Here is a 15235-nt window from a genome sequence, read left to right as displayed (position 1 = left end):
TCATGCCCCCTCACACAGCGTCACAGCTGGTCAGAGCGGACAGGGCTCTGTTATTATTGTTGCTCAGGGGACCAGCAAACTGTATCGACGTACACCCCTCACAGGAAGTCAGAGATCAGAAATGTGCGTTGAGCTACGGACCAGAGTAGACCGGATCCACCCGGTCTAGATCCTATGGTCCCTGATTGGCCGGGGGCTGGTGGGGGAGGGGGGCGAGGCCAGCCCGGTGTAGTGGTGGGGGGGGCTGTGGGCGTGGCCGGGGAAGAAGGAGGGCATGTAGGGCATGGCGCCGTGCATCAGGGGGCTGCAGGGCGCGCTGTCGTCGGCGGCTGGCAGTGAGATGACCATGTTGTCCGTGTCCCACACGTGGAAGGCGTTGCCGTGGGGCAGCTGCAGTACCGACTGGGCGGGGCAGGGGGCGCTGTGCTGCAGCTTCACCTCCTGCTGCTCCTTCTCCTCCTCGCCCGTGGGGCCCAGGACGCACTCTGCAGGACACACAGAGCTTATTATGATGGGAAGGGGGGGGGACAACGACACTGCTATAGGAGGGTCCCTCGCACATCCAGCCGCCATCTTGGGGCTTTTTCACCATCCATAGTGAGGATAAAAACAACTGCATTAGTCTTTGTCTCTGCAATGCTCTTTTGGAGAAGGTAAAAGACCCGGGGGTGCAAGACCCTAAGGGACCCCAAGGTCCAAGGTCCTGCACCCCAGGGTACATGGTCCAGGACCCTGAAGTCCAGTGCATTGACTTGACCCTTAGGAGGATTATAAACAGTATCTGGCCTTAAAATGAATGATATAAGATGAAACACTGATTCTTAGGTGAGTCTCCTGAAGAGGTTCTGGTTTCTTCAGAAGATCATCTGATTTTCTGGGCCACCAGTATGGACTAATATTCCTTGGACAACATAAATCTTGTGTTAAGGTCCAGACAACGTAATGCTTGGAGGATTTATTGAAAGGAACGGAGACGGGCATCCCCAAGATGAGAGGGTGAGGGAGGCGAGCTTAGAAGACGAGGGGAACAGGTTTGCGTCAAATACTGTACAAACAAGTGGTGCTGAAGACCGTGAACAGAACGAGAAGCCCGGGAGAGGGTCGGTGGTGGAGCCGTGGAAGGGCGTGTTGGATCTGCTCGGAGCTCACGGAGGAACCACGGAGCTCCAACGCGGCGGTCTGCAGGTGGTGCTCGGCTTTTCTACTACTTACGAAGCTTCAAAATAAAAGTCTTTAACTTTATTTATCGGTTTAATGATCTCTTTCCTTGTTATAGTGTAAGTGTTGTACTTTCCAGTTCACAGTCTATGTGGAAGCCTCTCAAATCACAAATTGAAAATGTTTTGCCTAAATTTGTAAAACCCTTATTCTAAACTATATATTTTTTAGCTGCTGTTTTGCACGACAAGCGCTTTATCAATAAAGTTGATTGGTTGATAGGGTCTAGAGTAGGTCCTCACCTGTGATGTCGATGGCCAGGTCTTTGATCAGATGTCCCACTATGGCGTAGGCGACCCCCACCACCACCAGGGCGGCCATCAGCAGGTAGAGGACCGCCCGGGGCAGTGGGATGAGGTCCCGGGGCACCGGCCGGTACTGCCGGTAGAGAGGCTCCTCGGTCACCGTGAGGTACGGGAACCCCTGGCCCAGACCCGTGAAGTTCAGAGCGGTTCTGTTTATAGGAACAATACCATTCATGGTCGCAGCTGAGTTGGCTTTCGTTTCTTCCGAAAATATTCTTTAAAACTAGCCTACGATTTTCCACTTGATTTGTGATTCGAACCGGGTCCTACAGTCGCGAGCGAGTGATTTTTTTTTAGGCAAGGACAGATGAAGAAAAATGTGATGAATTAATTTGTTGAAGGAAATTTAAATGTTAAACGAAACAGTTACCTTGATCCGTTTATCCTATTCGGAATACCATGTTTTAAGCCCTATGCTATCCCTCCCTGTCGCTGTCCTCGGTACTGAAAGTGCACCAAAGATTACGAGGATTTTGTTCACTTCTTCACCCCGCCCCTTCCACACATGACACTCCCCCTTCCACACGGGACACGCCCCTTCCACAGAGGACACGCCGAGGCGACAGGTCAACGGTTGAAAAGCAACTGATTTCTCAGAGGTCTCAACGTCTCCACGAAGTTCAGGCCATTTATAGCCCTTGATTCAACCCTTTATGATCTTATTACTGTCTCTTAGTTTTGCCTTGTTGCTTGTGTTGAGGTGATAGGAAGCTATTTATTTATACTTTTTTAACAAAAATGAACAATGCGTTATCATTGAGTTGCAGGGGTCCCCCAAAGATTCTAGAAGCGTCCCTCACCCCGTTAACCAACAGGGCAGCCATAGGAGAATAAGGTTTTCAGACTAGTGCCTCCTAACTAGACAATGCTCTTGAAATGAACCTGAAATGGCCAATAACAGCACTTTCCTCTCAGAATGTGGGTGACCTCATCGCTCTGGGAGTTCACCGCTGATCCCGGTCATAATCGGGTGTTTGGGGCAGTTTAGGGAGGATCAGAGTCGTCCCTGTTGGATGAGCGACGCTAAAGGAGAAGTCACTTCATCAACCGCGTTCCTCTCATCTCAGTTGGAGATTAGAAGGGGACTCATCATCTTAATTACCTCGGCATTAGACGTCCAGCTGGGGCTAATTAGGGTTCTTAAGGCCCGCGGAACACGGAGCATCTCCCCGACTCGTTGGGATTAATTAGTCACGGCTCGTCTGAGAGGGGTCCGGAGTCACAGAAACATGAGAGCAATTCTGTTATACAAGACCGAATACAGACACACACACACACACACACACACACACACACAAACACACACACACAGCCTTTTCTGGACACACACACACAAACACACACATACAAACAGACACACACACTTTCACACACACTTAAAAGCGTGCCACAGGAGGTCTTTATCTGCACTTCCAACATTCCCAAATCGTCCAGAAGATGAAGGGAGAACAACGAGACATTTATAGATGAAGAGGGACAGAGAGAATGAGAGGGAGGTAGATGGGGAGGGAGATAGAGATAGAGGGCATTTTATCTGAGCATCTGAACAGTGGTTTTTAAAAGGACGCCATAGACCATGTCCACAACAACGATATCTATATATAAATCCATATTGTCTGATGTAGCCACGCCTCTTGTGCTCATGTCTGACCCTATCGTCTTACCGACGGTCCCATGGCAGCACACGGACGCTCAGAACATCACCTGGGCCTCTGCCAGGGGCGTCTGTCTGTCTGTCTGTCTGTCTGTCTGCTGGGCCTCTGCCAGGGGCGTCTGTCTGTCTGTCTGTCTGTCTGTCTGTCTGTCTGTCTGTCTGTCTGTCTGTCTGTCTGTCTGTCTGTCTGTCTGCTGGGCCTCTGTCAGGGGCGTCTGTCTGTCTGTCTGCTGGGGGACCTGTCAGGAGTGCCTCTCTGTCTGTCTGTCTGTCTGTCTGTCTGCTGGGTGACCGTCTGTGTGTCTGCTGGGGGACCTGTCAGGAGCGCCTGTCTGTCTGTCTGTCTGTCTGCTGGGTGACTGTCTGTGTGTCTGCTGGGGGACCTGCCAGGACCGTCTGTCTGTCTGCTGGGGGACCAGTCAGGGGCGCAGCCCTCTGTAAGACAACACCTCGGTCGCCCAGCCACGCCCCCACACCGCCCCCTACGGCTGGGGAGGAGTCAGGAGTCAGGAGTCATGGCCGGTCGCTGCAATGGAGACAACATGGTATTGTAAGCTACATGAATATAAAAGTTGGCTTTTAATGACAGATTAACCCTACATTGATGATACAATGTTTTTTTGCGGTTAATGAGTAATGGGGATCGGCTTAGATCAGGAGGTAGAGCGGGTTGGCTGGTCCTCCTAGCTGAGTGTCGACGTGTCCCTGAGCGAGACACCTCACCCTAACTGCTCCCGACTAGCTGACTGTCGCACTGCATGGTTGACTCAGTGTGTGTGTGTGTGTGTGTGTGTGTGTATGTGTGTGTGTCTGAACCGTTGCTTTGGATAAAAGCGTCTGCTAAATAGCCTAAATGTAAATGTTATGACAGATACATGCATTATGATGAAACGTAATTTAATCTTCTGCCGCTTTGTGAACCACAGCCCCTCGCTGCTCTCGACGCGAATGATATACGTCACCAGCCGCACATGGATCTCCAGTACAGACATGGCGATCTCTCTGCTCCACTTCACCGCTTTTTTCCAAGGGGAGGATAAAAGCATCGAAAGAGGTGAAAACCATTATAAGTCGGGGCATGTGGAGAATTTCAGTTATGCCGACGGGGAGATTGTCGGTCTTGTCCATGGCAGTCGCAGGGAGCTTGACGTCACATACGAGACGTGTAGTCTTTCTCATTGCGTTTTCTCTGCAGCCTGAACCAACTGAACAATTGCACAACAAACGGTCAAACTCTTGACATGAAAAATTATCATTTAAATCCACAAACAACATATGTGTAATCCGGGGTATATAAAGACTGGGACCAGAAAATAATTACTTTCTCTCCATTGAAACCCATTCATATTTTTCAATCTCATAGGTTCCATGGGCTCTACCGGAAGGGGCGTGACTTCGCCACTCTATGGGGGGAGTGGTAAATGAGCCACGCCTACAGGTTCTGTATGGTTGCTACGAGAGCTCAGACTAAGAGGGCGTTAGCTGATGAGTCAGACACCCAGACACTGTTAGATGTCATGCCTTTTAGTCAAGAAGAGATTAGTCCCTCTGAGAGAGTCGGGGAGCCAAAGAGTCGCAGTCAACGCAGACGGGAGAAGCTGTTTGGCACAGTTCAAGCTATGTCTAGGGTAGATGAACAAGTGAGGTAGCTGTTCCCATTGAGGGGGAGGATGTATGGGATGTCCCGGCAAGGACGGATTAACATGACCACGGGCCCTGGACACAAACCAGCCATGGACCCCTACCAACACGCAAATACACGCACTAGCTCACCGAATTTGGTTGCATATAACTCATGCAATCCACAATCACACACATTATAATGCAGCGCGCAGCCAGGAGAGAGAGAGAGAGAGAGAGAGAGCATAGTGCCAGCCGCTCGTCTTAACGGCAGAGCATGGAATCTGTCAGGTTAATTTCATGACTTTAAAAGCACCTACTGACTTCTAACGAATTAACGAGCCAAAATGTTGAGATGGACGGTATTTGTTGTACCAGGGCAGTACTTTAGTGTCTTTTTCTTTCTTTCTTTTACGCTATGCCGACCCGCTTAGCACACGTTTCTCCATTTTCACTGTGAAATTGACCGTTGACCAAGCACTACGACATTAACGTTCCGTCACGTAATTTATTTTTTTAAATGTGATGTATTTATTTTGCAAATCAAAAACATTCAAATCCTTTTATGACCAAAGAATGAATTTTGATTTTTTTTAAATAAAGAAATTACATATCGAGGGGCCCCCCATTGGCCAGGGCCCTGAACATGTACCCACTTTGCCCATGCGGTAATCCGTCATTGTGTCCCGGCTGATCTAATAGAGCTACAGCAGCAGCATGAGTCCCTTAAAGATCTATTTGAGAAGGCTACTGAGGTTGAGGGAGAAAGCACAGGCCGGGCAAAAGCACTTACTGGGGAATATTACTTTGTGCTGGGGAGCTTGTTATATCATCACCCTGAGGTTGAAAGTACTGAGCAGATAGTGGGTCCCTGTAGCTTAAGATCAAGGATCCTGAGTTTAGGTCATGATCTTCCATGGTCTGGTCATCTGGGTAATGTTAAAACCCTACAGAGGATAGCCAGCGGATTTGATTGGCCAGGCTTGTATACTGATGCACATAAACACTGTCAAATATGCCCTACCTGTCAACTCTCCAGCAAATACAAGGTAAGGCCTTTTCCACTTCAGTCCCTCCCCATCATAGAGGTGCCATTCACCAGAATAGGGATGGACATTGTTGGACCCCTAGAGCGCATACAGACAGGCCACCAATACATATTCGTAATTTTTGATTACGCCACCCGCTATCCTAAAGCCTTTCCCTTACGTAAGGTCACAGCCAGAACCATTGCCCCTGCACTCCTACAGTTATTCTCCAGAGTAGGGATTTCCCAGGAGATTATAACTGATCAGGGAACAGTTTTTCTCTCTAACACCCTTAAGCAGGTATATAGGCTGAAAGGAATGTTAAGGAAGTTTGTGGCTGCTAATGGCAAGTACTGGGACCGGTGGCTTCCTTACCTGATGTTTGCCTACCGGGAGGTTCCCCAAGCCTCTACAGGGTTCTCGCCTTTCGAACTCCTGTATAGCAGGCGGGTCCGGGGGCCTCTTGAGCTCCTCAGAGATGCCTGGGAGTCACCAAAGTCCACCACCACCAACATTCTCACCTACGTCATGGCCATGCGGAAGAAGATGGAGGAGATGGCCAGCCTAGTCCGGGACAACCTTCAGGACACCCAGGACACCCAGACCCACTGGTATGACAAATCAGCAAGGCAGCAGACCTTCCAGCCCGGCCAGAGAGTTCTTCTGCTATTGCCTACAGAGGAGAACAAGTTGCTGGCCAAATGGCAGGGAGCCTACTGCATCATCCAGAAGTTGGGGCCCACAACCTACGAGCTGGAAATGACTGACAAGAGGAAGCAGCAGCGGGCGTTCCATATAAACCTGCTGAAAGAGTGGCAAGAGAGGGAGATGCCGCCGAGTCAGCAGCTGCTGGTGCAAGACGTGAGGGAGGAGGAAGACACCCCGGAGCAGTTCTTCCCAACTGACCGTCCAGCTGGGTAGCTGGATTTTGCCCACCTTACCTCACAACAGCAGCTGGAGTTGTGGGCCATCATCCCTGATGGTCTGTTCAGTGAACAGCCCGGGAATACTTACCTGGCTGAACATCCCATCCGCCTGAAAGACTTCACTCCAGTCCGGTAGTGGATGTACCAAGTCCCGGAGCGTCTGCTACCTGCTCTCTAGGAGGAGCTGCAGGTGATGCAGAGGCTTGGTGTGATTGAGCGGTCAAGTAGTGCCTGGAGTAGCCCTGTGGTCATGGTGCCAAAGAAGGACGGCAGCATGCGTTTTCTTCCGCCGGGTCAATGCTCAGTCGCACTTTGACACCTACCTCATGCCCAGACTGGAGGACCTCATTGAGAGTGTGGGGAAGGCGCATTTTATCTCCACCCTGGATCAGCCTTCAGAACACCCCATGGCCTGTTCCAGCTTACAGTGATGCCATTTGGCCTGCCTGGGGCGCCTGCCACTTTCCAGCAGCTAATGGGCTGTGTACTGGAGGGGACTGGTCCCTTCGCGGGGGCAAACCTGGACAACATTGTTGTCTATAGCACCACCAGGGCAGAGCACTTGCAGCATCTTGCTGAGGTGTTCAAGCCCATCCATCAGGCGGGACTGACTGTCCAGCCAAAGAAGTGTGCCTTCGCTCAGCAGGAGGTGTGCTACCTGGGGCATGTTGTCGGGTGTGGGGTGATCCAGCCTCAGAGGGACAAGATTGAGGCCATCCGCAACTGTCCACAGCCCCAGACAAAAAAGGATATCCGGTCCTTCTTGGGGTTAGCTGGGTGGTACCAGCGCTTTGTGCTGGACTTTGCCACCAGAGCAGCGCCAGTGACGGACCTGACTAAGAATTCGGGGTCTGTGAATGTCCCGTGGGAGGCGCAACATCAGAAAGCCTTCATGGACTTGAAGGAAGCTCTCTGCAGTGGTCCAGTACTGCAGAGCCCAGACTTTGAAAAGCCATGGACTGTACAGACTGATGCCGCTGGAGTTGGGCTGGGGGCAGTCCTACTTCAGGGGGAGGGAGAGCAGCAGCGGCCTGTGGCCTACATCAGCCGCAAGCTGTTTCCCCAAGAGAGACAGAACTCAGCCATTGAGCTGGAGTGCCTTGCTGTGAAGTGGGCGTTGGACGCTTTTCGCTACTACCTTTTTGGTCGGGACTTTGTACTACAAACAGGCCATTGAGCCTTGAAATGGCTTGGTACAATGAAGGACACTAATGCCCGCATAACTCGTTGGTTTGTGGCTTTGTAACCTTTTAAGTTTCATGTACAGTATAGGGCGGGTAAGCAAAACATGGTGGCCGATTTCTTGTCTTGCCACCCCAGCGTCGAGCCTTCTGAGGTGGAGGGAAACGGAAAAAGGTAGCCCCTCCTTTTCACATATACGTCTGAAACTACCCGCAACATGTAACTGATCAACACGCACACACGCATCCACGCATCTGGTAATGTTTGGTATGACACGCGGTGCCGGCAACCGCGTCTCATCATTAGACATGACGATCACAAACTACAAAACTTTTCAGTTACTTACCTGTAAACATGCAAACATCCTAGCAATCGGTTAGGTACCATCCGAACTGCTCCATTAACCATTCTCTGCCATTCAATTTGCACGACATAAACAAACACTAACAGCCCTCACTCACTTCCTGGGTCCTCAAACATTTCGAACCCAGGGAAACACGAGCGCCTGGAAATGTACCACTTCATTGCCTGATTGGGATGCGGGAAGATGACTTTTTGTAAGAGGGGGGGATGTTATTTGCGGTAGGTTCCGTTCTGTCCGTTGCCTGCAGAGGGGGTGGTTCCTCCCTTGCTCCTCTACCTCTCTCTGTCTCTCTGTCTCTCTCTGTCTCTCTGTCTCTCCCTCTCTCTCCCCCCTCCCTCCCCCCCCTCTCTCCCCCCTTTAGGACTCCTTATGGTCCGGCCGCTGTATTCGTCGGGGGTGGTTCCTCTCTTACTCCCCCAGGGTGAGGGAGGGAGGGGCCTGGAGGGACCACTACATCTCCTGCGTCTCCACCCTGGACTGGAGGAAAAGGTCATCAGGGAAAGGCTGCAGCAGGAGTTGGGGGAGAGAAAGGGGGAGATAGAAAGGGGGAGAACAGGAGGAAAACATTTAATGGAGAGAAAGGGGGAGAGAGAAAGGAGACAACATGAAAATTGGGGGGAAGGTGGAGGATTAGGAGAAGGAGAGAGGAGGGTTTGACAGATCATCAGGGAGATGCTGCAGCAGGAGAAGGGTGAGTAGGAGGGGAGAAAGGGGGAAAAAATGAAATAGAGAGAAAGGGGAGAGAGGAAGGGAGAAACAATTTAAATGGATAGAAAGGGGAGAGAGTAAAGGGGAGAGAGAAAGGGAGACAAATTTAAAATGGAGCGAAAGGGGGAGAGAAAGGGAAACAAAATGACAATAGAGCGAAAGGGAGAGAGAGAAAAGAAAATAGAGAGAAAGGGAGAAAAAATTTAGAGAAAGAGGGAAAGAAAGAAAGAAACAATTTAAATAGAGAGAAAGGGAGAAACCCTCTGAACAGATACAACGAGAGACTCCTCATCTCTCTCCTCCAGGCCAGCGTCTGAGGACCAGGCGGGCCTGTGATACGCAGCCCCGTCTCTACGTCAGCAAGTGCGTCCACCCGCAGGGGGCGCTGGTCATCCAGAACCCGTCGCCAAGGGATGCGGGGCTGTAACGCTGCACGGCGCAAAACAGGGAAGCGCATTCAGATTCAGGGGGAGAAAGGACTTCAAGGGACTTTGAAGGTGCACCTTCCAGGAAATGTGTCTTGATTTAGGGGGATTAGGGCATTTAAGGTGTGCCTACCTATCCTCTCTTTCGCTCACCCCCTCCTCTCTCACCCCCTCCTCTCTCTCACCCTCCTCTCTCTCATCCTCCTCTCTCTCTTTCTCTCACCCTCCTCTCTCACCCTCCTCTCTCGCCCCTTCCTCTCTTTCTCTCACCCTCCTCTCTCGTCCCTTCCTCTCTCTCTTAAATCCCTCTCTCACCGTCCTCTCTGTTTCCCATCCCCCTCTCTCACCCCCATCCTTTTAAGGGACGTTTAAGGTGCGCCTTCCAGGAAATGCATCCGGATTTAGGGGGGGAAGGGGATTTAGGACGCGATCCAGAGAGAGGCATCCGGATTCAGGGGGGGAAGGGGATTTAAGACGCGATCCAGAGAGAGGCATCCGGATTCAGGGGGGGAAGGGGATTTAAGGTGCAGCTGCAGGAAAAAGTATCCGGATTAATGGGAAAAATGGCGATTTAAGGCGCGATCCAGGAAGAGCATCCGGATTCAGGTGGGAGAAGGGACGCAAAGGGTTGCAGTTTCTCGCTCTGAATCCACGTCAGAGGACTTAAGACAACTACAGATGTTGTGACTGAAAGATATGCAGATGTGGAGCGGATGGGAGAACTGGGTCAGGACGGGAATCTGACACTCGGGACTTGAGCTGTTCGGGCGTCAGTACTCGTTAAAATCCGTTGTGTTGATCACAGGGCCGCGGCTCCTAGGGGCCCCCTGTGGCCCCTGGCTTGTTCAGTTCAGTAAGGGATCTTTTGGGTGTTGCTTCCTCAGACGATGGCGGTTTAAGAGCAGGCTGTGTAAATGTTTGTAGCTTTCCCACTGTAATAGGGGGGATATTCTTTCTAAGTTATTTCAATTTTGTAAAAGGGAGATGTAATTCTAACTTAATTGATTAAAATAGCGATAGTGATAGCTGGATGGGTGATGGTTCAAATCCCGCACAGGGATAAATGAAGACTTCACAGCTGCCGTGCCAGTAAATATATAAATATTTCATTTATCTGATACAGATTGCTAAGAAACATATTTTATAGCATTTTTAAACAGTTCAAGTCAAGGTTATTTTTATCTCTCTCATCAGATTCAAAGAGTTTGAATCCACAACTTTCACTGGCAAATAGGAATGGGATTATGAAGAACGCAAATTGTAAATTATTCATCATGGTCAGATTGATGTACAGTTTATAGTGTCGTTTTTGTACGTGTTAATAAAGATTTGTACCCTAAAACAAAAAACAGGGAGGAGGAATCCGAATTTTCCAAAAGGACACGAAAAAAAATCCCTAGTTTCCCAGTTTCCCACAAATCCACGCCACAAATCAAACACGTACGATTTCTCCAGGGAGAAGAGAGCTTTGTTTTTATTATCGCATTTCCACCGCGATAATCACTCAAAAGTAAAAAAAAAAAAAAGGAAAATGGCCGACGCAGAGGAAAATATGGCTTGATAGAGCCCGAGAGTTTACAGTTTGAAGGAACTAGGTCAGCTGTGGTCTCTCCCAGAGGCCACGGACTTGTAATCACTGTTCTAGGACTCATTACAGAGAGCAGAGCTTCTCTTCCAGAAGGAACATCTGGGGTCTGGAGTCACTGTTTACTCTAGTGCAGGTGACCGGCACTTTGACTGCCTCATGCCCGGCCACAGGCTCCGCAGCCCGGCCGTAGGCAGCCCGGCCACTGGCTCCGCAGCCCGGCCGCGGGCTACGGAAACGTCAATATAACCGAACAGAGCCGCATTGTACCGCAACGAACAGTAGCGCACCGCTTGGTAGAAACGATGAATATGACTGAGCGGGTTCGTTGGTTCTCATAGCCCAGACTTGAGGGGATAACCCCTCCCTCCAGGCTGCTCCACAGCCAGGGCTCCTGCTTACTGGTTCATAGCACAGCCATGCGCTATGAACAATAAAATAATAATAAAAGTGGTGATAGTGATGGTGATGACAGTAGTGATAGGGAGAGTGATGACATTAGTGATATAGTGCTGGTGATGGTGATAGTGATGGGAACACGATGGGAAAGGACCAGATGAAGGTCAGGGTTCTCTCTCTCTCTCTCTCTCTCGGCCTTATGGAAGCCCTTTCATTAAATCAAATGTCTTTAGACCGGCGATCTCAAGACTGGGTTACCTGCAACATAATTATTGTAATTATAATGATAATGTCATTATTTGTACAGCCCTTTTATGAAAAGAACAACTGCTTTAACATGCTGCCTCGTTTAACCTGAGGTCATGAGAGAGAGAGAGAGAGAGAGAGAGAGAGAGAGAGAGAGAGGGCCTCCAAAGCCAATTCATCAAAAGCCACTCATCCTCTAACACAAAAGCAGTGTGTGTGAGGATGTGGTGTCCCTGAGCGAGACACCTCACCCTAACTGCTCCCGACGAGCTGGCCATTGCACTGCATGGTTGACTCAGTGTGTGTGTGTGTGTGTGTGTGTGTGTGTGTGCGTGTGCGCGCCAGTCTGTCTGTTTTGTTTTTCTACAACTGACACAGAGACACTGAGGCACTGACCCCCCATAACCCAAACCAGGTCCTCCTGGGTGAAGGTGGACCAGAAGGTGTGGAGGTGTGTCACGGTGTCCGAGGACCCTCCTCCATCTGGGGACACTCTGTCCACTCTACCTCCCAGTAACAGCGGCCAGTCAGAGCCTCTCTACCCAACACCTGGGGCCAGGAGTCAAATCTCTCTGGGTGATCCGGATACGACTGGTCCCTTTTAACCCACGTCACCTTCCGAATTTTGAATTATAAATATGTACAATCCATAACGTTAGCTCTCTGGCTCGATCAGCGGACTAGAATACCTCCTAGAGTCATTAATTGTTGGCCTGACACGGAAAGGGGGGCTGTTTACATTTGGTTGTAGTCTTTTCGCTCGGTTCTTTGTCTCAACAGTAGGGCTAGAACCGAGCAAAAAGACTACAACCAAACGTGAACACCCCCCCTTTCTGTTTCCGGCCAACAAGCAATGAGTCTTTCAACATAGAGTCCAGATTCTGCCTACGGCAGTTGGATCAAAGGGTCAAAGTGTGGAGAAGACGCGGAGAACGCTATGCTGATTGCTGCACTGATAGAATAACATCACTGTGATGTGAGGCAGTGAGGCAGTGTGATGGTGTGGGGCAGCATCTCCCTCACTGGAAAAACGAGGCTTGTCATCATTGGAGGCAATCTCAATGCAGATAGATATAGAGATGAGATTCTGCAACCAGTGGCGATCCCATATCTCCACAGTCTGGGACCGAACTCTATCCTCCAAGATGACAACGCTCGCCCCCACAGGGCGGGGTTTATCAGAGACTACCTCCAGAATGTGAGAGTGGAGAGGATGGAATGGCCTGCTAGCAGCCCTGACCTCAACCCCATTGAACACTTGTGGGATCAGCTTGGGCGTGCTGTTCGTGCCAGAGTGACCAACACAAATTAATGGCAGAATAAGCTGTTTGGCATTGGCAGAGAAGATTTGGCAAGTTTTTCATGGGCTCAACCCACATACTCAGCTCTGCTGCTCATCCCACAAGTGCATGTTCCTTTTAAACGGGGCACCATTTGAAAGGGAACTATACAGGCTTTCCAACGGTATAAGATTTATTGCCAAAAAGCATTATTACCACAGAGAAATAATCAACCAAACACATATTTCCTTACTTTTTGTGCTAAGTTTATATATATACATATAAATATACATAAACTAAAGAGACACATATACCTCTGTGGAACTGATTTCAGCCTCCACACTCCAACGTGCTCCACACAGGGGGGAGAAAAAAGTGAGAGCAGCATGTTGAAACATTCACCTTCATCATCTGCTGTCTCATCACTTTCTACACAAAATGAGTTACAGCTGCCTTTTCAAACTGCTTCATCTAGCAGCGGCTTGAACCCTTGTAGAAGACTTTGTCCCAGAGTGGTGAGCTGTCCTCTCCATACCTGAGTTTCCAGTCTCCAGCGTGGATCCTCCAGTCCAGCAGAGAGCAGTGCAGCTCCAGAGTCTCCTGGGTAGCTGTAGCTCAGGTTCAGCTCTCTCAGATGGGAGGGGTTGGAGCTCAGAGTTGAGGCCAGAGAAGCACAGCCTTTCTGTGTGACCAGGCAGCCAGACAAGCTACACACACACACACACACTTCACTCTATTTCAACTGGTTGAATCTCTCTCTCTGATCTCCTGTCTCTCTGTCTCGTTCTCTCTCTGTCTGTCTGTCTCGTTCTCTCTCTCTCTCTCTCTCTCTCACACACACACACACACACGCTTCACGCTCTGTTTCTACTGGATGAAGCCCGCGCCTTGGAAGAGAAGTGACTCATTTACAGTTTTTCTCAATCGTTTAAACACGTTTTCTGAACCTATAGCTCAATTTCTCAAAACTTTAAACACAAACCTGAGAAGAGTTAATGATTTTGTCTACACAAATTCTTCTCAAAACTGATTCTTTCCACCAAACAGTAAACACAGCTATCAAATGAATATCTCTTAGAGAGCATCAATTAAACATTACATCCCCTGAAAGACAGTCTAAACATTTTCTTACTGTAGTTTTTCATTTTACTTATCAGTGCAATTACTATACTGTAATTTACCAAAATATGTAACATTGGTGTATTGTCAGAACAATGTTGTAGCATCAACCATAGGTGTACAGTATGACTCTGGGAAGCTGGGATTGTGAGTTAAGCCCATTGGAGCTCATTGGATAGACAAATATGCATTGTATCCTATTCTGATACGATTGTGTCAATGCAATATTTACATGATATATTCACAGTATTGTATTACAATATGGCAACAGTCTTTATACTATATGTACCACCTAATTGCAACTTTAAAAAAGAAAGCTATTTCTAAATAATTTTATACATTGGAATATGTAACATGGCCTCATAAAGCCAAAACATATATAAATAGTATTTTGATGGAAGTGTTTTGAATTGATCACACCAGTGTTTAATTTATGCTCTCTAAGAGATATTCATTTGTTAACTGTTTGGTGGAAAAAATCAGTTTTGAGAAGAATTTTTGTAGTTTTGACAAAATGATTAACTCTTCTCAGGTTTGTGTTTAGAGTTTTGAAAAATTGAGCTATAGTTTCAGAAAACGTGTTTGCAGTTTTTTTCAATTGCTTGAACACATTTTGCAAAACTTGGCTCATTGTGTCAAACACACAAGCAAATAAGACATAACACTGAGAAATATACCATTCACATCTATGTCAAATTGAAGCTCTTCTATCAAAACCTAACAATCCTTTGTCAAAATGTCCCTCTGATGACAAAATGATACACACTTGTATCATATGAATACACTTTCAGATCAGCAGCAACACACTAGTCTACTAAATGCGGGCATGCGGTTGGCGGTCATATACACTACATCCTCAAGCCGAAAAAAACCCTTCTATAGGGTGTAGAAATGGCGAGTATACGACTTCAAATTCTTTATGGTTGGTGTACCAGTTCCGGACCAAAACAGCCCGATGAAAATGAACATTATCCCAGACAACAACAAACCTGGGCTGCTCTGGTCTGTCCTGTTCAGCTGCATCATGAAGTGCATCTAGAAGTGTGATGATATGTTGGGTATTGTAGGGACCTATTTTTGCAGGATGGTGCAGTTACCCTCGAAGGCTTGATATGATATCTTTCCCCCGCGCTGCCCGGGACGTGCACAATTGCCCTTTGGCCTTTTTGTAGCTGG

This window comes from Pollachius pollachius, assembly GCF_949987615.1.
Source record: "Pollachius pollachius genome assembly, chromosome: 11".
Lineage (NCBI taxonomy): Eukaryota > Metazoa > Chordata > Actinopteri > Gadiformes > Gadidae > Pollachius > Pollachius pollachius.
The sequence above is the reverse complement of the archived record's forward strand: the minus strand, read 5'-3'. Positions refer to the sequence as shown.